Here is a 19,330-nt window from a genome sequence, read left to right on the forward strand (position 1 = left end):
TATGCATCCTTGGCTGATTCACTTCAGTGCAAGTCATCAAAGTAAACTCAAGTAATTACAAAAAATGTTTATAGTTAATTACGTTGTGTTGTGCAATATTGGCTCATGCGGTTATGCAAGGTACACCAACATACATTGTACACATAAATGTTATATGTTATGATGGCGTGGACATGGTTAAAAAAACTCTGGTAGATCTCCAGGCCTTGCTGGGTTTCAAAGTAGCTCTCGAGCCAAAAAAGTGTGAGCACCCCTGATGTAGAGACATAGCAGGTGACCTCTTTGTACGGCAGGTGAACACTTTGAGCTTACAGGATCCTTTAAGTATTCTGTCATTGTATTTCTTGCAGCACATTTTTCAAAGCTCTCATGAAATACGGGTGTGACTGATACATAGTTGAGAAGTGTTATCAACTACTAGTGTGACCAGTACATAGTTTGAGAAGTCTAGGTGTTATCTAGGCAGCAACACTTTTTGATAATTCAGCTTAAAACTTGTAGGAGTAGTAGTAAAATAGTAGTAGTAGTAGTATAGTAGTAGTATACTACTACTAGGAGGAGGAGGAGGAGGAGTAGAAATTTTTTCCTTTAGCAATTGTGTATTATTGTTATTCTACATCACTAAATGTCATGGTGATTTTATTTATGTATTGTCATGATGTTTATGCCAATAAAGGTATCATCATCATCATCATCATCATCATCATCATCATCATGATGTCATGGTTAATGCACACGTCCCAAGAGGTATCAGGTACACGATTCCTTCTTTTTCAGCATTTATATCCGATGAAATCTCTGAGTTTTCTTTTAATTGCCTGTTGGCAACATGTGGTCTCTGCTAAAAAGCATATTTTCTGTCAAGATTGCATTCATCATTTGGGCTAATTTTTCTTGGCCCTCCACCCATCAGAGCTTCATTGGGAAAGGGAAACAGCAGCTTGTGGGTTAGCAAATGCCAGGCAGCTGAACAGGGGAAGAGAAAGGAAGGGAGGGAGGGAGGCAGAGGGAGAAGGATGAAGGGAGTGAATGACCCAACCTCAAATTTATTCCAAGGCATTTACAGATTTTAATGCGCATTGGAACAATGTCTTCTTAGCTTATTCACCCATCTATGTGGTGAATGTTTAGATGGTGGTTTCTGAAATGTGACACCCTGGAGGCCTCGCAGCCTGTACATATCTCCAGCTCCAGTCTTGCAATGGATCCGTTGCAAAACTGCTTGCAAAGACAGCTTGCGTATCCTGTCAGTGTGCCAACACCAGAAGCTCACTGGGTATTTTTGTCTTGGCAGATGCCCATTCTGTTGTAAAGGTCTGTTCAGCACTTGCCTCCCGTTCTTCAGGTAATATTCGGCACTTTCACGCAAAAGAAGGCCTCTAATGGTCTAATATTATTACTTTAGGCTTCTTTTTCTTTATGTCACAGAAAAGATTCTGATGTTTCCATATATTGCAACACTGATTGCAGAGCCAGATGTAATGCACTATACCAGGGGTCTCTAAACTTTTTGGCCAAAGGGCCGCATCAAATATCTGGCATGGTGTGGAGGGCCGGAAAAAGACATTAAATATAAAATTTAAATAAATATATTAGAGATAGAACTTAGATGAATGACTGAAATGAATGAATGAATGGGCTCAAATGTCCAGGATTTCTCCAAGCACCAACACAGCTCAAGAAATAAAGCACACACACTTAAACGGACCCCCATTACCCCATCCCACAAGCACAACTCTGGTTGTGTTGGTCAGCTGGGCCAGAGGCTCTCAGGGATCAGAGGCTGACCGCAGGCTGGATAGAGGCACTCTGTGGCTTGCATCTGGCCCCCGGGCCTGGGTTTGGAGACCCCTGCACTATACTATAGCTATGCTCAATATTCTCTAGCTTTGATTGGGGGGCTGAAAATAGTTATTTTGGTGGGGTTGAAATATTACTTGAAAAACCCTCAAATTGTTGGAATATTCAGTGGCTTCGCTAGGGGGCACAGGGGATGTGGCCCGCATTGGGTGACATGCACAGGGGGGCGATGCTCACTGGAGGTGTGACATCACTAGTGACCAAAATCGCTAAAATTGCGGTTTGTAGGAATAATACCATCATGTTATATACCATTTTATGTGTAATTTATAGCAGAATGCAATGAGGAAAACCGGAGTGAAATATCTCCATTCTATCAAAGGTTATGACCAAAGAAAACCAGAAAACAAAAATACAACTGACTTGTGTGACTAAAAAGTACATTTCTTTAATTCAAAATGGACGAATGACTGTTCAAAGAGTCAATAAGATGTGATTATGACACAGCATGGAACCAAGAAGGTGTTAGTAAGGTGACACCCCGAGATGGTGACACCACTAGTGACCAAAATTGCTAAAATTGTGGTTTGTAGGTATAATGCCATCATGTTATATACCATTTGATGCATCATTTACAGCAGAATGCAGTGAAACAAAATTTTGAAAGATCTCTATTCTTTTAAAAGGTATGGCCAAAAAACAAGCAGGGAGGGGATATAGTACATCACTCCAACCACCACCCAGATTATTGCCCCATCCACTGCATGGGGGAAGGTCCATCATGGGGTGACACACTGGCCTCCTGCACTGGTGTCACTCAAACCCTAGTGACACCACGGGGAATATTGTTTCATTTTTTTTCCGGGCTTTGTTGCTTTAGCATTTTAACTGCAACTTCATTCCCTTCCTGGATCAGTCAAATAGGGGATTCCAGCCAATCAGGGATCATGTAATGAATGGGATATCATGATGCTATCTTGTTGGTTAAATGTGGTTAAGTGATGGCACCATGGGGGAACATTAGGGTAATTGAGAACAGACCAGTGCTTCTCAAATTAATCACATCAGTGATCCTAGCCATGGGTGTTACCAGCCAGTTAAGAAGGACTTGGTGACTGGAATGATATCAGAGGGCAACACAACCTACTGGATTTGACCATGTGTGATGTCATCGAAGGAAGGGGAAGTCAACTGAAATGGAGAGCAAGTCAAGGCAATGTACATAAATACATGCACATTTCTGAAAGAGTGTTGAAAAGTGTTGTTGTTTGTTTACACTATCGCGTACTCACAAAAAAGTACACAGCTTCAGTTGAGCCATATTCTATGCTCTTTATGTGTGAAGGTTCAAATGGCTGTCACTCTCAGGAGTTGGTACTTTGCAAGGACAGAATGCCAGTCGACAAGTTCATTGCTCAACTTCAGTCACAAGGTTGCTGGTTTCACTTAAATTGCTCCTCTCTTAGAGGAGTCCCCACCCTGTTTGGGAACCGGTAGGAGAAACTGAGTAGAGAATCAGGCCTTTATTCAAAGCCTTGCTTTTTCATGAAGCCTACAGGGTGGACTGGGGCCATTCACCATCTCTCTCCTTCAATGACCACCCTGAACCTTTACGAGGATCAAATGGAAAGGGGAGAACCTGAATCTGTTCCTGAACATTTTGGAGAAAGGACAGGATAAAAATGTGAGAAAAAAAATTATAAAGCAACGTTGCTGTGAAAATAAAAGAAGGAAAACTCTGGGTATGCCACCCTGATACAAGTGTGAAAAATAAGTGCATACAATGATAGCAAAGGTAGCCTACCTTAAGATTACTAAGGGCCCGATCCTATCCAACTTTCCAGTGCCGATGCAGCTGCAGTGAATCCCCCCAGCTCAGGGTACAAACATTCCCTTACTTTGAGGAGGCCTCTGTGACTGCCCTCCTACAGCAGGATGCAGCACACACCCCACTGGCATGGCTGCATTGGCACGGGAAAGTTGGATAGGATTGGGCCCTAACAATGTACGTGAAGGTTTTTGCAGAAGCTCTTTGCAGTGGCATTTATGAATGCCACTGCATTCATTATTCATGTATGAATGGGAACACCTATGGATATAGTGATTACACACACACACACACACACACACACACACACACACACATGTTTGTATGAATGGATATATATAGGAATGTATGTATGTATGAAAATATATGGATATAGTTCAGTATACAGAGGTATAGTACAGAGATCTAATACAGTATTCACTAGCATACCTAAGGGGTGCAGCGGGGAGGTACCATGATCCCCTCTGTGCACCTAGTGCACTTGTATCAGCCACCGGTTTCTTTTACTTTTTTTGCTTTGGGAAAAAAGCAAAAATGAGATGGGGGGAAGGAGAAAAGGAAACACCCCCCCCCCCCGCCACAGCCACTTGGAGCAGTTGTGTGCCACTCTTGAGTGGCCACCTACAGATTTTGCTTTGAAAAAAAAAAAAAAGGAGAAAAGTGGGCGGCCATCCAAGATGATGCGCAGTGACTCAGAGCCTGCTGGAAGAAATTGTGATGACACCATTACGTCACTGTGCAATTATTCCTGGTCAGGCAGGGGGCAGAAGAGCCAGGTATACCACTGACAGTATACCAGGTATATACTAAGTATGAAAGGAAAGATGCAATTGACGGATTCAGAGAAAAGGCCTAAATGTGGAGGAGGAGGATGGCATCTGCCTTTAATAAGTTACTTTGGCTTCACAAGAAGTTGGTTGTGAGACAAAAAACCAAAATCTTTTGAACATTGATTAGCATTCATTTTTAAACCATGCTAAAGTGTTTGTTAGGCTTCCATGCCTGTCTCCATATGCCTCTTTTCAACTACACACGCTGTCAAAAGAGGGGAAAATATGGCAAAGTAAAAAATCAGTTGCGAGAATCCAAATTATTGCACTCAGATGTCTGCAGCAACATAAAGGGGAAAATCACTCTTTTTTTTGGTGGAAGGAAGAGGCAGATTAATAAGGGTTTCTACAAATCAATGCAGTCTGATGTCAAGTTTCTCACTTTAAGGGCCAACTTCTGCTATATGAATGTGTTAAGATTTTTGGGAGAGGCTCTGTTTTGGGTGCTATTACAGAGGCTCAGTTGACGTATACATGAGACAGAGCCTTCTCTGTGTTAGCCCCCTTAATGTGGAGCTCATCTGAAGGGGTTCACGATGCCCCCTTGTAATTAAAAAAAAAAGAACCTCAAAACATACTTACCAATAAGATACCTGAAACAATATATGGGACCAATATCATACATATAGCTAAACTGAGTAGTAATCCTGAGTAGTAATTATAGATCAATTTCTTTCATAAATGTAGATTTTAAAATACACAGAATAATCAAATTGTCTTAAAATGTGCTTTCCAACACTTTCTCCTCTTGTCCAGATGGGTTTGTGAATAGATACCAGGGTCTGACCACTTAAAACTAGTATTTGATCAGATATCTACAGGTGATCAAAGGCAGACTTTGATACTCATCCTATCCCTTGATCTGAAGAAGGACTTTGATCATGTAAACTGTTTTTGTTGTTGTTGAACTATATACCACTCATGGATTCAGACTTTATATAAAACACCTACAGTGTGAGTTCTGATAAATGGAATGACTTTGAATCCATTTTCAATTTACCGTGGGACAAGACAAGGTTGCCTATTGTCACCATTGTTGTTTAACATCATACCAAACGCTCCGCCAAGTATTAGTCACCAATCTCACGTAGAGATTGATGAGTCGAGAGTATAGAATATAAATGAGCATTATATTCAGATGATGTATTACTGTATAGGCATATATGACTAAAGGACAGCAAGCGGTTTTAGATGACCGGGCTTGTGCACAGCCTGACTGGAATGCACAGCCTGACTGGAATGCCAGGTCAACACTGGATATTACCCAATAGGTATGTGATCACACAATACTACCCAACAGGTATGTGATCTTTTAGACTTGCATCACATGAGTGGATGCCATTATCAAGACGGAAAGGAGAGAACAAATTTAGGATATGTGGCAAAGCATTTTAGGTTTATCATATTTTATTTACATAGTTTTTGTTGTTCCAAATATTGCAGTATTTCTTTTTTAAAAAACTAAAATTCCGTCAGGTTATTTCTTATTTAGATTAAGTATCTTTTATTATGATTTATTTATTTAAATGTTTAGCTGTTACCCTGCACATGCCTGATCTCGTCTGATCTCGGAAGCTAAGCAGGGTCAGGCCTGGTTAGTACTTGGATGGGAGACCACCTGGGAATATCGGGTGCTGTAGGCTTATACCATAGTCTTTCGAGACTGAAGGTTGCCAACCATTTGTTTATTTAAGTGTTTAGGGAAGTCTGAAAAAGTCAGTATTACTTCTGATTATTACTTTTTCTTTTGAAATGCTGAACATCATGCTGACTTCAGGCTGACATCCTGCTGGTATCCGGCTGATGTCAAGCTGCCACTTTATGTTTGATGGGTTGGATCAGGGTTTCTGTGAATGCTGGCAGCATTACTGGGAGGGCTGTGCCCATGTACAATTGCCTGGGGTCTTGTCTACCCCTTCGTGCTGGGTGGGCTTAGGATAGGACAGATGTCATGCCAGTATCATGGGAGTGAGCTGTAAAAATAACCTTCTGCCCCAGAAGCCCCACTCTTAGATTATGTGAAATATGCTTGTGTTCACACAAGGAAAGAGTATTTTCTGCATTCACATCCTTTTTCTTTTCATGTTCTTGATATTGAACCCTAATATTTAAAGCAGTCTATAAGGAAAGAACCTTGGAAAAGTTCTCTAAGAAACCTTGAAAAGCTCTGATTGAGATGTGCCTGTAACTCCAGAGCAGGTCACATCCTTTGAACATATGAAGTTCCAATTACTGTCAGTTAAAGGAACTCAGCATCGCTGGGGAACCCACTGCTGGATGCCCTGAGAATTCCGATGGCACATGAATTAGTGCGCCACTGGTGTTTGCCCTGCCCCCGCATGAGGCACAGGATGGGCCAGCCTCGCAGCCGATTGGCTGGGGGCTAATTGGTTTGGGGCCACGTGCAGGCTGCTCAGAGAAGCCCGCGCAGTCGGGACTAGGCAGCGGTCACCCACCCGCCCACCCTTTGGCAGTCCAAGACTAGCTGGTCGCCATCTGGGACCAGGTAGGAATTTTTGCCATCAGCCTAATTGGCACGTTGGTTGGTGATTTTTTGCCTACCCCGGACTGTGGAGTTAGGGGCGGAATGGGGTTTTCCACAGGTCTTGTTGGTCACTTTAGGCAGGTGTCGTGCAGGTTTTGGGTAGGTAAGGTCATATCGGTGTACACCTCAGGGTGGCAAGGGCCAGGTGGACTCCACGCTTGGTGATGCTGGCATTGCCGGCTGGGTGACACAGGCTGGATGGACCTCGGCCTGGTGGTAAAGGCGCACCACGGGTTCGCTTGGGTGGCCTGAGCTAGCTTGCCACCCTGCCCCTTCGGGGTGACAATAAAGGGGGCGGCAGGCTTGTATTGACGCTGCCCAGAGTCTGGTGTGGTTGCCCAAATCACTATAGGGGGAAGTAGACGGGCAGCTCCATTTCCCCCATGTAGAACCCGCATGACTTATTTGTTAGGCCCTGTTGCAATCTGAGTATATTTAAATAGTTAATAAAGTGGCCCTTTGTACCATATGCCCTTGCCTGTGTCTTTATTGGGGAGTGCTGGGTAATCTGTTTTGGAATGAGATGAGAGATGTAGCCACTGCCATTCCATTCAGTATCCCCTGGCATTTAAAGACATAAGCACTCTCTTCTGGCACCCATACTCCAGTGGTTCCCATGCTCTGGCTCACTGGGGAGCCACAGAAACCCGCCAGGGGGGGAATGCAGAATCCTCATGAAAAACCTGCCTCCCTATACAACGTATAAGATTGTAGCCCTAATGAGGATCCACGTCCAATGGCACCAATTGGGGCATTTGGTGGGCTGCTGTGAGATACAGGAAGCTGGACTAGATGGGCCTATGGCCTGATCCAGTGGGGCTGTTCTTACTTATGTTCTTTTTTTATATTAAATATTTTATTTATTTATTACAGGTGAGGAAAATGGGTTAGACTTTGGGCAGGTACTACACAGGTTACACATAAGGCTATGGCCCTAGATTACAACATGCATTATTAAAAAAAAAAAAAAAAAAGCAATCAAATGACTGAAAAAAACACAATAATCTTCAATACAAAAGCTATCATATTTGCCATTATAAAAATTTAAATTTATCTAAACACTCGATATTGTTTAACTAAAATTATCTATCCAATCATAAAAAGGCTTCCAATATTTTCTTACTCTACCTAAATCTCTCTCTTTCATTCTTTCTGTTAAAACTTCCATTTCTGCTATTTCATAAATTTTGTCTATTAAGTTTTCTCTAGTTGGCACGTCTGTAGATTTCCAATTTTGCACAAACAGTATTCTTGCCGCTGTAACAATATGTACAATAAGGTATTTTCTATATTGGACTTTAATTTCTGATGTCACATTTAGGAGGAATATTTCTGGTTTGAATAGTAATACACAATTCAATATCTCTTGCAAGAATTTATGTATCATTTTCCAGTATTTCTTTGCTTTTTCACATGTCCACCACATAGGATAAAAGGTTCCTTCAACCTCTTTACATTTCCAACACTTATTTGATGACCCAGAATACATTTGTGCTAATTTCTCTGGAGTTAAATACCATCTATAAAACATTTTATATAAATTCTCTTTAAAAGACACTGCTTAATATTAATCTTAATATTTATATTCCAAATTTGTTTCCCGTCATCCATCAATATATTATATCAAAAAATTTTTGCCCAGCACACCATTGCATCCTTATTTCATCCTCCATTATTATCTCCAGGAGAAAATTGTACTTTTTTAAATATATATTTCCCCTCATTAATCAAAAATATTTTATCAAAACGTATCTTCTTCATAAAAACCTATTTTTTGGTCTTCTCGTAATCTTGTTCTTATTTGCATTTCATTCCACCAGTCCAATTTTATTCCTTTCTCTTCCAACTCAAACTTATTTAAGATCTCTCCTTTAATATTCAACAGTTATATGATTTATTTTGGTCTTTTTGAATCCAGTTCGGATTAGTTGCTATTTCAAGCGGTTTTATCCATCTGGGTAATTTAGAGTATCTCTTGTATTTTATCTGTTCCCATATCCAAATTAAAGATCTTCTTAAAATGTGTTGTCTAAAATATCCATGTTGTTTGACTTTATCATAAAACAGGAATGCGTGCCAGCCTATTTGTAAATCACGTGCTTCTAAAATTAAAATTTCGGAATTATACTGCTATGAGTTCCAAATCTTTTATCCAGTTTAGGGCTGCCGCTTGATAATATAATTCCCAGTCTGGTAATCCAAATCCTGCTCTTTTTTATCCTCTTGAAGTAATTTCCGTCTTATTCTCGGTTTTTTACCTTGCCAGACGAATTTTGTAGTAATTTTATTCATTTCTTCAAAAAAAATTCTCTTCAAAATAATCGGAATAGTTTGGAATAAAAACATTAATTTTGGTAATATTATCATTTTCAATAGAGCTATTCTTCCCATTAGGGATTATTGCAGTTTATTATATTTCTCCAAATCTTTTTTTTTTTTATTTCTTTCATTAATTTAATATAGTTGTCTTCCATTTATGTACTTGTCTTTTTGGTAATTATAATTCCTAGATATTTTACTTTGTTTGTTATTTGTAATCCAAATTCTTTTAATCTATATCATTGTCTTTTATATTTTTAAGTATCATTTTGGTCTTCTGGTAATTTATTTTTCAACATGCCACTTCCCCATATTCTTTTAAGTCTTCTATCAAAAAATTATGGAGTTAAGTGGATCTTCCAAAATAAATACCAAATTAAAAGTTAGTTGTTTATTCCTTTTCCGTGCATACCATTACAACATGGTGATCTTTTATCTTCCCTTATTTATTTTGTCTTATCTTTCGTCTTTTCTTCCAATCATACTTATTACAAAAAGAAAAAAATGCTCCAGCAGGGGCTTCTTTACATCCGAGTTCGCTGCTTTCCCCTCTGGGTGGCTGCCAGCCAATGTAAATAAACTTAAAGTTATCTTTCCCTTCTTCCAACCTCTTGATTGCAATTCTTTTATAGTCTTTTAATGAACTGATTACTCATGCTTTAAAACCTTTGTTCGCTCTCATGTTGTATCTAGTGGACCATAGGGGGGAGTCACCAGCTATCCGAATCTCTCCAAGATGGCGACTGGGATGCGATGTGATCCAGCATAGAGCAAAATCGGGATATCTCTGAAACTGCCGTCTCTAGAGATAGTACCAATTCACGCTCTCAGCCTTCGTTCCTTCTTGGCAATGAAGAGTTCTTCATTACTGAGGTCCTCTGGAAAACACATCTACGTATTTAGCAGTTTCCCCGGAAGTCCTCCCAGGTTCCCTGCTACTGCACTGAGTGTTAACTCTGCCTCCCTTACTTATGTTCTTATGTTCTAATGGTCCAGTAGGTCAAGGGAGCTGCCAGTTGTAAAAGTTTGGGAACCACTTTCCTACTCCTTAACAAGACTCCAGTACATTTAACCTAGCTTTGCCTTACCTTCTCCTTTCCCTTCATTCCAGCTTCATGTCATGGCACTTCCCAAACTCGGTTTGCTATTAAAGCTCTGACCAAGTCCTCCCCCATGGGGTTCCTTCATCTGAACAACTTGTAGCTCCTTGAATATGCAGGAAACAAACAGCTGTGCATGATCTCCATTCCCCTGCCACCAGTTCCAAAGGCCCTTAAGGAAGCAATTTTCTACACAAATGGTCTGCAAGTATGCTGCAGGAGTCTGGGGGAGGGTCATTTATTAATAGGGGCATTGGGGGATTTGAGCACCCTACCGGCAAGTGTGCCGATTGTTCAAAAAATTGATGATGTACCTTGACCATTTTAGGACTTTGTCGGTGTGCTGTGAAATGAAAAGGGTTGGAAACCGCTACCTTAAGGCCATTCTCCTGCCCTAGAACAGCTGTTGCTTTTGGTTCTTTTTTGCTTTTCAGCTCAGCCTCTGATAGCTTCCACTTTTGCTGTATGGCAACTCTCTCACTTGCCCACAGTAGATCCTCCACAAAAGAGACAATCGCCATGAACTCAGCTGTGGAGGTTTTAATGGAACCCAGAACTTGGAACAGTATAAACTTTGTATGCAGGGCCATTGCCAGATCATTCCATGACAGCAGCAGGCCCAGCTTGGCCAGAGTCCTAGTCTACATAACATATTTTCGCCATCAGTTAATCCAGCCTGATCTTTTGCCTCTGCCTCTGCCTTGGTCTCTCTCTCTCTCACACACACACACTCATATGCACACCAGAGAAGCTTCAGACCATATTGCGCACGTTTCCCGAATGGATTTATAATCCATCCAATACGGTACTTTTTGAACGTGTTACAAAAAGGACAGATTTACAGGAGGCAATCTGCCTCCATGACGATTGCATATTGTGGCATTTCTAGTCCATATGGATCCGAAAGACTTGGATTGCAGGCATTTGACCTTCAAAATCATGCAAATGTGAAACCAGGCTTCCACTTTTTACAGCTGGAGAAGTCACAGTTTGACTTCTTCATCTTGGCTGGGAAGCACTGATTAAAATACAATTTGACTGAAGAAATTGTTGAGTGAGATTTCTTTTTTCCCCCTTGCATAGCGTGGTTTTTAAAGACATTTTTTTTTTAGCACAGCACTTGCTTGGGTTGCCCTCCTCTTCGCCTTTCCCCCCTATTATCGCTCCCGGCTAAGCTTGACTCATTAACACCTATGACTCAATTGCTGATCATTTAAGAGCTAAGTTGCTAATTCGGAGCCAGGGGCAGCGTATAAGCAAGTCTTGAAACCTTTTTGCTCACGCCAGAGTTAATCTCAAGTAATAACTCCTGAAAGCCTCTGAAAAGGTCTGAGTGCAGTTTCCTGTCAGCCACATTAGGAAACTGTACATTTTCGCACTAAGAAACCTTGAGCGTGCCACATCCAATCAGGCAGCTCCTACAGGAAATTGATAAATCTGGTTTTAATGTACAATAATGCGATGGGATCTTCAAACAAACCCTGGGTTTTGCTGGAGCCTCCAAGCCTGCTCAATTGTGCCCCCAGTGGTGAGCCACTTAAGACTCCAAAAGGGAAGACAATGGGGCAGTATTGGACTTTTTTGCCAGTTTTGCTCCATCTAAGGTTTCCTGTGTCTCCAAGAATCAGATCATTACTGAAAGCAATGCTGGAGATGTCAACAGGCTCCAGGAATATCAAACATTACACCACGTTGTTGGGGGGGGGGGATATCTAGGAAGAGCTTCAGTCAGAATGGGGCCATTCCAGCTCTACCCCAAAAGCAACCCATTGGTCCTTCCCTTTCTGACTGGGAATAATAGCAGGTCAAACCAGAACCTTTGCATCAGTAAACACTTTTGCTTTGCTTTTGGGTCTGTACAGATTTTCAACAAGCTTTTTCTCTCATCAACTGGTCTGTTTCGATGTTGTCTTCCTATCTACGCGTTCCCATCCACTTGTCTGCTCTGCCCCTCATTTTATTCCGGCACACTGGGACACCGGGTAGATGGGACTCGTCAGCCTGGGAAGGCAGCTCATCTGAGAGAAGGAAAACTCTGATCCCAAACCTCCACTGCCTTGTGGCTACATCCAGTTATGGAAAAGGCTTCAGGAGTCAACCTCGAGGCAAAATCCGGAGCCGGAGTCCCTGAGGCAGTTCATGGCTGAACACAGTCACGTTCTGGCAACTCCTGCGACGCCGCTGGAACCAACCGTATTGGCCTCTGCCTTTCCATTGGGCCATTTCAGCGATGTGGAGAGGGGGGATTTGCTGCATGGGTAACAGCCTATCCTCCATACCTACTTTACCCAGGCTTTGCGCACTGGAGAGGACACTCTGTTCCAGAACCACCATTCAGAGCGTGACACCATAGTCTTCCGAGACTGAAGGATGCCAACAAGTACTGGGACAGATTTCTGGGTTGCGATCCTGACTTGCAATTAACTCTGTCTTCTGGAATCTACCCCAGCCCCAGCACTCCATCCAACTCTGGTCCCCATTTTATTGACTTTGGGTTTCAGCTCCCAGACCCAGTCTGCACCTTGTCTGGAAACCAGGCCCTGTCGTAACTGTTAATCCAATGCCCAGATGTTTGGGGCCAGGGCATATATTATTAAGGCTGCAATTCGAGCCACACTTACCAGGGAGTAAGCTCCATTGATTATAATGGGGCTTACTTCTGAGAAGACATGCATAGTCTTGAGCCCGAAGTGGTGAAATCTGCCTTCATAAAGCCCTGCCTTAAATGACATGGTTAGGAAATAAAGCAAAACAAAATGAAATCGTGTGTTTGACTACATGCTCTGCTGTTGCTAAACCTGACTGAACAGCCCTTTTTTGTGGTTTCTGGAAAGGCTGCCTTCTCCTCCTCTGAGACCCCTGCAGGGGGAGGCAGCTGTAAGCATCCCTGTGAACAGAGGCAGCCAAGCTGGAGCACAGCAAATTTGCAGAGCACAAATATGCTAAAGCTGTCAGTGTAAAATTCTTGCAGCGAAAACAAGAACGGAGCTGGGATTGGCATTGTCCAAGCTATCATGCATTTTGCCTGGCTAAATTGGAATGGTCACACAGCCCCGTAGGGGAACACCTTGCCAGCCACGGGCGTACAATAATTAGCTGCTGAGCCATAACAAGAATCTGGTATCTCCCGAAAAGTTTGTGTTAACATTCATTTCCTAGGGTTCAGTTCAGTTTCTGGGTACAAATGGTTGTAGCCCTGCTATACTGGTCTTATTAAAGGCTCAATTCTTATCCATACCAACTCCAGCCTGTGCACCCAAGAACTGTGATGGATGACTGTTCTGCTCTGTCCTGTTCTCTAATAATAAAGTGAATGGGCCTGAGCTGGTAAGTCAGGCTGCATCGTGGGTCACCGACAACAGAGGGGGATTGCAAACCAGGACAAGCCGCAGGAGAAAAATTAGTTTATAAATTAACAAAGAAGAAAACTCCGGAACAGGAAGACTGAAAATTGCTTATACAGGTGTCCCCCCCATATTTGCGAGGGTTCTGTTCTGCCCCCTTGCAGAATCAGAAACAGCGGATATAGGGGACACCTGTATACAGTAAATAGAAGCCCCCACACCCTCTTCCCCGTGGCTTACAGTATTTTTGTTTTTCACCCTGATTCTTGTTGACATTCATTCATTCATATAATTTATATCCTACCTTTCTATCCAATGAAGGGCACTCAGGGTGGCTCACAATTAAAACCATATTTAAAACATAAAATGTACATATACGTATAAAAGACACTTAAAGACAATAGCCTCCCTCTAACGTGCAGGCAAGAGTCTGCAGTTGCATTCTTTAGTTGAAGTAAGAATTTGTCAGCTGAAGCAAAAACACCTGCGCTGTCATCACTGCAGTAAAAAATGAAGGTACTATCTTGGGCAGCACAGGGTATGTGAGCATGGGATCCCCTGGATAATTGAAACTATGGATAATCTAAACTGTGGATTCTAGATCTGTGGATATGGGGCCTGTCTGTATGCACTGTCCCAGTGCTGACATCAAACCCCGTCAGCATGAGATCGGAGTGGCCACACAAGCTCTCTGAGAGTGCTAGATTGCCATTAGGCAGGATGAAAACTAGAAGCCTGCCGTCAGACAACATATCCCCTAGTCCAGTTCCCAGCTTCCTGAGAATCTCTAAACTGTTAGGAGATTTGGAGCCTTTGCAGGTAAACGGAGCCTTTTAGGGTGGTTAATCAGGGTGTGTGTAGGATTGCAGCCTTAAAGGGGTATTGAAACTGAAGAAGGGGACAGATGCCCCCCCCCCCCCAATATCCAACTAGGGTTGCCAACCATCAAGCACTGGTCTGGAGTCTCCAAGGATCAGTCTCCAGGTGACTACTGAAAGTAATCCAGGAGATGTTAACTGGACTTCCAGAAATTTCTAACACTGTATTATGCAGGGGGGGGGGCAGGTTCTCCAGGATTTTTTGCACACACTGTTGGCAGCTCACCATCAACACCTTAGAAAATTCTAGAAGAGGGAACTGGAGTAAGTTATATGGGGAGCCTGGCACGGTGAGACAGGCTTCAAATAAGGTCCAGTAACGGGAGACCATTACTGAAAAGGAGGCTTAGTAGCAAGGCTTGGTAGTTGGAGAATGTAAGGGAAGGCTCTAAGAAAGACCCAGTAGCTGTGGGGAAAGTGGCACTGAGATGAAGGCTCAAAGAGGGCCCAGCGATGATGGGGAAGCTGGTATTGAGAGGGTGACCCTCTCAAGAGTCCCTTGAGAGACTCTCAAGACCAAGAAGCTGCTGTGGAATGAACAAGAAGTCAGCTTCAGAAAAGACCCAGAAACTAGTGAGAGAAGGCAGCTTTCAACAAGGCCCAGCAGCTGCTACCAGACTGGTGCGGAAGAGAATTCTGCTAGAACAGTGATTTTCAACCTTTTTCATCTCGTGGCACACTGACAAGCCACTTAAATTGTCAAGGCACATAATCATTTTTTTGACAATTGACAAGGCACACCACACTGGCAGCAGGGGCTCGCATCTCCCAGTGGCCCTACTAATATACGATCCTCCCCCAAACTCCCATGGCCCACCTGCAGACCATCCGCGGCCCAGTGGTTGAAAATGGCTGTCCTAGAGAATAAGGGGAGGGTATGTGGGTGGACCCGGGGCTGGTTGCAAATCTATTTGTTGGTCAAAACAGCTCGAGCAAAAGAATGTTCCTGCAGAATTTTGAAAGGGATTTACAGAAGTGTCTACAAAATGCCAAAATGTGGTCAAACCACAGAAGACCAATTGCAGGCAGTTACCCCAGACTTTTCTCTCAAAGAATTTGATATCTCCCGAGGTTACATGACTTTGATGATCAAGTGACATGTTATCACAGTAGTCCAGAAATTCAATGTATGGGTAGGGAGAGCTATAGGTATTATTAAAGGTAAGCTTCAGTGTGGGGGAAAAAAAATTATTTTCTATTTTGACTTCTTTATTTTAAGGTGCTGTTCTGTTCTTTCGGTTTTAAAATTAACTCACCGACAGAAGTTTTGGAAGTTTCTTTAATTTAGTGGCCATATGTGATAAAACGTTTCCCTGCTGTGAAATCTGTCATGGACAAAGAATCAAAAACAGAAGGAAAAATTTACTCCAATATGCCTAACACCATATGAAATGAAAAGTCAGATTCTTCACCCGTGGACACCAGTATTCAGCAGAGCATATTAAGAGCATATTAATGCCTGATGCCCTCCAAAGAAGAACTCAATTACTCTCGTCCAATGAGCTATTTATATGTGCACATTCTCCCCCCTTCTCCCCCCATACCGCCAGGGCAAGTTACGGACTAATGGCAATGTAGACTGAGTGGCAAATGTTGTAACAAATGATCCATATGTAGATTTATATAAATAGCCAGTACAGACACTCTTTGCATTACACTGTTTCCTTCAAATATTCATAAACAGTGGTAAAAAACACACTTCACTTGCAGGTCAAAAATCTCGACCCTTGTAGTGGTCCTGATGGTTCTTTGCTATCAGTGCCTAGGATATTGGCCTCTTTGTAAGAAGGAGATTGGTCTGGCAATCTCTTCCAGAATTGCCAACAAATGGTCCACACATACCCTTGAGACAAACAGCCCTGGAAAGTAAAACAAGATAGAATAAGGTAAAACTACCCTTCAATACTTAATGCCACATTTGAAAATGTGGGGCAATTCAAAGAGACAACATTATTGCTCAGTGGTGTAGCTAGAGGGGGTGCAAAGCACTAATTCTATGCAAGCCTACTCAGAAGTAAATCTGTGTTCAATAGGGCTTCCTCCCAGGAAAGTATGTATAGGATTGCAGCCTAACCCTCACCATGGTTCACAAGCGATCCCTTCCCCATCCCTTTGGAGCCAACACCTCCGTTTTGCTCTCGCAGCCCAGAATGGCTCCAAAGGGGAGGGGGAGGTGGTGCTTGCACTCTGTGGTGAGACTCCCTGCAAAACTTAGTGCTTTGCACCCCCTCTAGCTATGACACTGGTAGTGCCCCTTTTTGGTTTCCGAATCTTACTTTATTCAAGCCAAGCTGTCCAAGGTTTAAAATAGCTGTCCTACCACAAAATGCTCCTCTTTCTGCCTATGTTTCTCTCTTAAGAAACAGACCTGAAACTCATCGGTTGCATGGGCAAAACTGTAACTCTGGATGCCATAAAACAAGGAAGATTCCACTGAGCACATGTAACTCCAGGTCCCACTGCCTGAATTGAATTTTCAGATGCATGTACACAGAGGCATTTTATGTCTATGCACACCATGGGCTTTTGTGGGAGTTCACAAAGCAGCCTGGGATGTGGTGAAGAAGTTGTTATTTAGAACATAGCACGAAAGTAGCCTGGCAGGGGATGGATACAGTGGATGACAGGGGATGGATACAGGGGGTGGCAGTGGATAGAGGAGTGTTCTTTTCCCTCTCTTACAACACCAGACATCCACTAAAATTGGGAGAGTTTGGACAGATAAAAGAAAATGTTTCTTTACCCAAAGTGCAATTAGTCTGTGGAACTCCTTACCGCATGATGTGGTGATAGCATCTGGCCTAGATGCCTTTAAAAGGGGATTGGAGAGATTTCTGATGGAAAAGTCCATCACAGGTTACAAGCCATGATGGGCATGTGCAACCTCCTCCTTTTAGAAGTAGGCTACGTCAGAATACCAGATGCAAGGGAAGGCACCAGGATGCAGGTCTCTTATTATCTGGTGTGCTCCCTGGGGCATTTGGTGGGCCACTGTGAGATACAGGAAGTTGGACTAGATGGGCCTTTGGCCTGATCCAACAGGGATATTCTTATGTTTTGTACAACTTCTCCTTGTTTTTCTATATATGAAGTGTTGGTCTTCTTCACATACGTTACCTCAGTCATGAAGGCTGCAATCCTTTTAAAGTTTTCCTGGAAATAAGCACCACTGAACATAATGGGACTTACTTCTGAGTAGACATGCAGGATTGCACCAAGTAGTAGAATTGCACTGAAAAACACTGAAGTCAGCTCAGAGAAAAGAGAACGGAGAGATGTTGCAGATTTTTAAAAATACCTGTTTTTGATTCCATTATTCAGTTTTATTTTTATTTATTTTATTTTTATTCCCCTGGGGGCTGGGGATAAGAATAGGCCCTCAGTTTGGCTGTACTTGTCGTAAGAGGCGACTTAACAGCCACCGGGTAGATGGGACTCGTCAGCCTGGGAAGGCAGCTCATCTGAGAGAAGGAAAACTCTGATCCCAAACCTCCACTGCCTTGTGGCTACATCCAGTTATGGAAAAGGTTTCAGGAGTCAACCTCGAGGCAAAATCCAGAGCCGGAGTCCCTGAGGCAGTTCATGGCTGAACACAGTCACGTTCTGGCAACTCCTGCGACGCCGCTGGAACCAACCGTATTGGCCTCTGCCTTTCCATTGGACCATTTCAGCGACGTGGAGAAGGGGGATTTGCTGCATGGGTAACAGTCTGCCCTCCATACCTACTTTACCCAGGCTTCGCGCACTGGAGAGGACACTCTGTTCCAGAACCACCATTCAGAGCGTGACACCATAGTCTTCCGAGACTGAAGGATGCCAACAAACAACAATATTCAGTTTTAAAACCCATAGCAGGTCTCCTGTTTGATTGAAGTCAACTTACACAGGTATCACATAACTGGGAGAATGCTAAATATTATCTTACCTTAGAACTGGACTATAGTTGGACTGCAATTACGTCAAACATTTTGTTTATTTCTATTTGTTTATTATGATATTAATATACCGCCTTTCTCTTTTTTTAATTTATTTATTTATTTATTTATTACAGATACAGGAAAGGAAATAGGTTTAACTTTGGGTGGGTACAACACAGGTTACACATAAGGTTTGGCCCCCGATTCCAACATACATCATTCACCTTTCATACATATACCGCCTTTCTCAATAGCCTCAAGGCGGTTTACATAGGCAGACTGAACAAAAATTCATTTTTCAATGAGAGATTTTTGCAAGCATTATTATTCCTTGAGAAAATCTCATGAACAATAACTGCCTTTAAAAAGCAACAGCGAACAATTTATGAACCGTACAGTAGCCGCCCCCATATCTACAGACTTGTTTTCTGCTGTTTCAGTTATTCATTCGTTCGTATCAGTTGCATCTCTAGTGTATTCATTTATGTAAATTTATTCAAATCCGAAATGTAAATCAATTCCTTTTTTCCCCAGCCCCCTGACACAGTGTCAGAGAGATGATGTGGCCCTCCTGCCAAAATGTTTGCCCACCCTCGCTCTAGCAGCTACAAGTCTAGCATTCTCGCTACCTTTTCCTCTGCTGCCCACTTCTGCCCACTTCTGTTTAGTGTCGCACTCCAAACTCATCTCTCTTTGTTTGAAGCCTTGCCACAGTATGCTGTTATCAGTGGTTTGGGGTATCTGTGGTAGCAGTAGGAACGTACCCCTG

General features: G+C 42.6%; 1 pseudogene; it reads left to right on the forward strand.

The window, feature by feature from the left end:
- The first annotated feature begins 5,984 nt into the window (after nt 1-5,984).
- LOC136656494 (5S ribosomal RNA) lies at nt 5,985-6,101 on the forward strand (annotated as a pseudogene).
- Nucleotides 6,102-19,330: the final 13,229 nt, after the last annotated feature.

This window comes from Tiliqua scincoides, chromosome 6, assembly GCF_035046505.1.
Source record: "Tiliqua scincoides isolate rTilSci1 chromosome 6, rTilSci1.hap2, whole genome shotgun sequence".
Classification (NCBI taxonomy): domain Eukaryota; kingdom Metazoa; phylum Chordata; class Lepidosauria; order Squamata; family Scincidae; genus Tiliqua; species Tiliqua scincoides.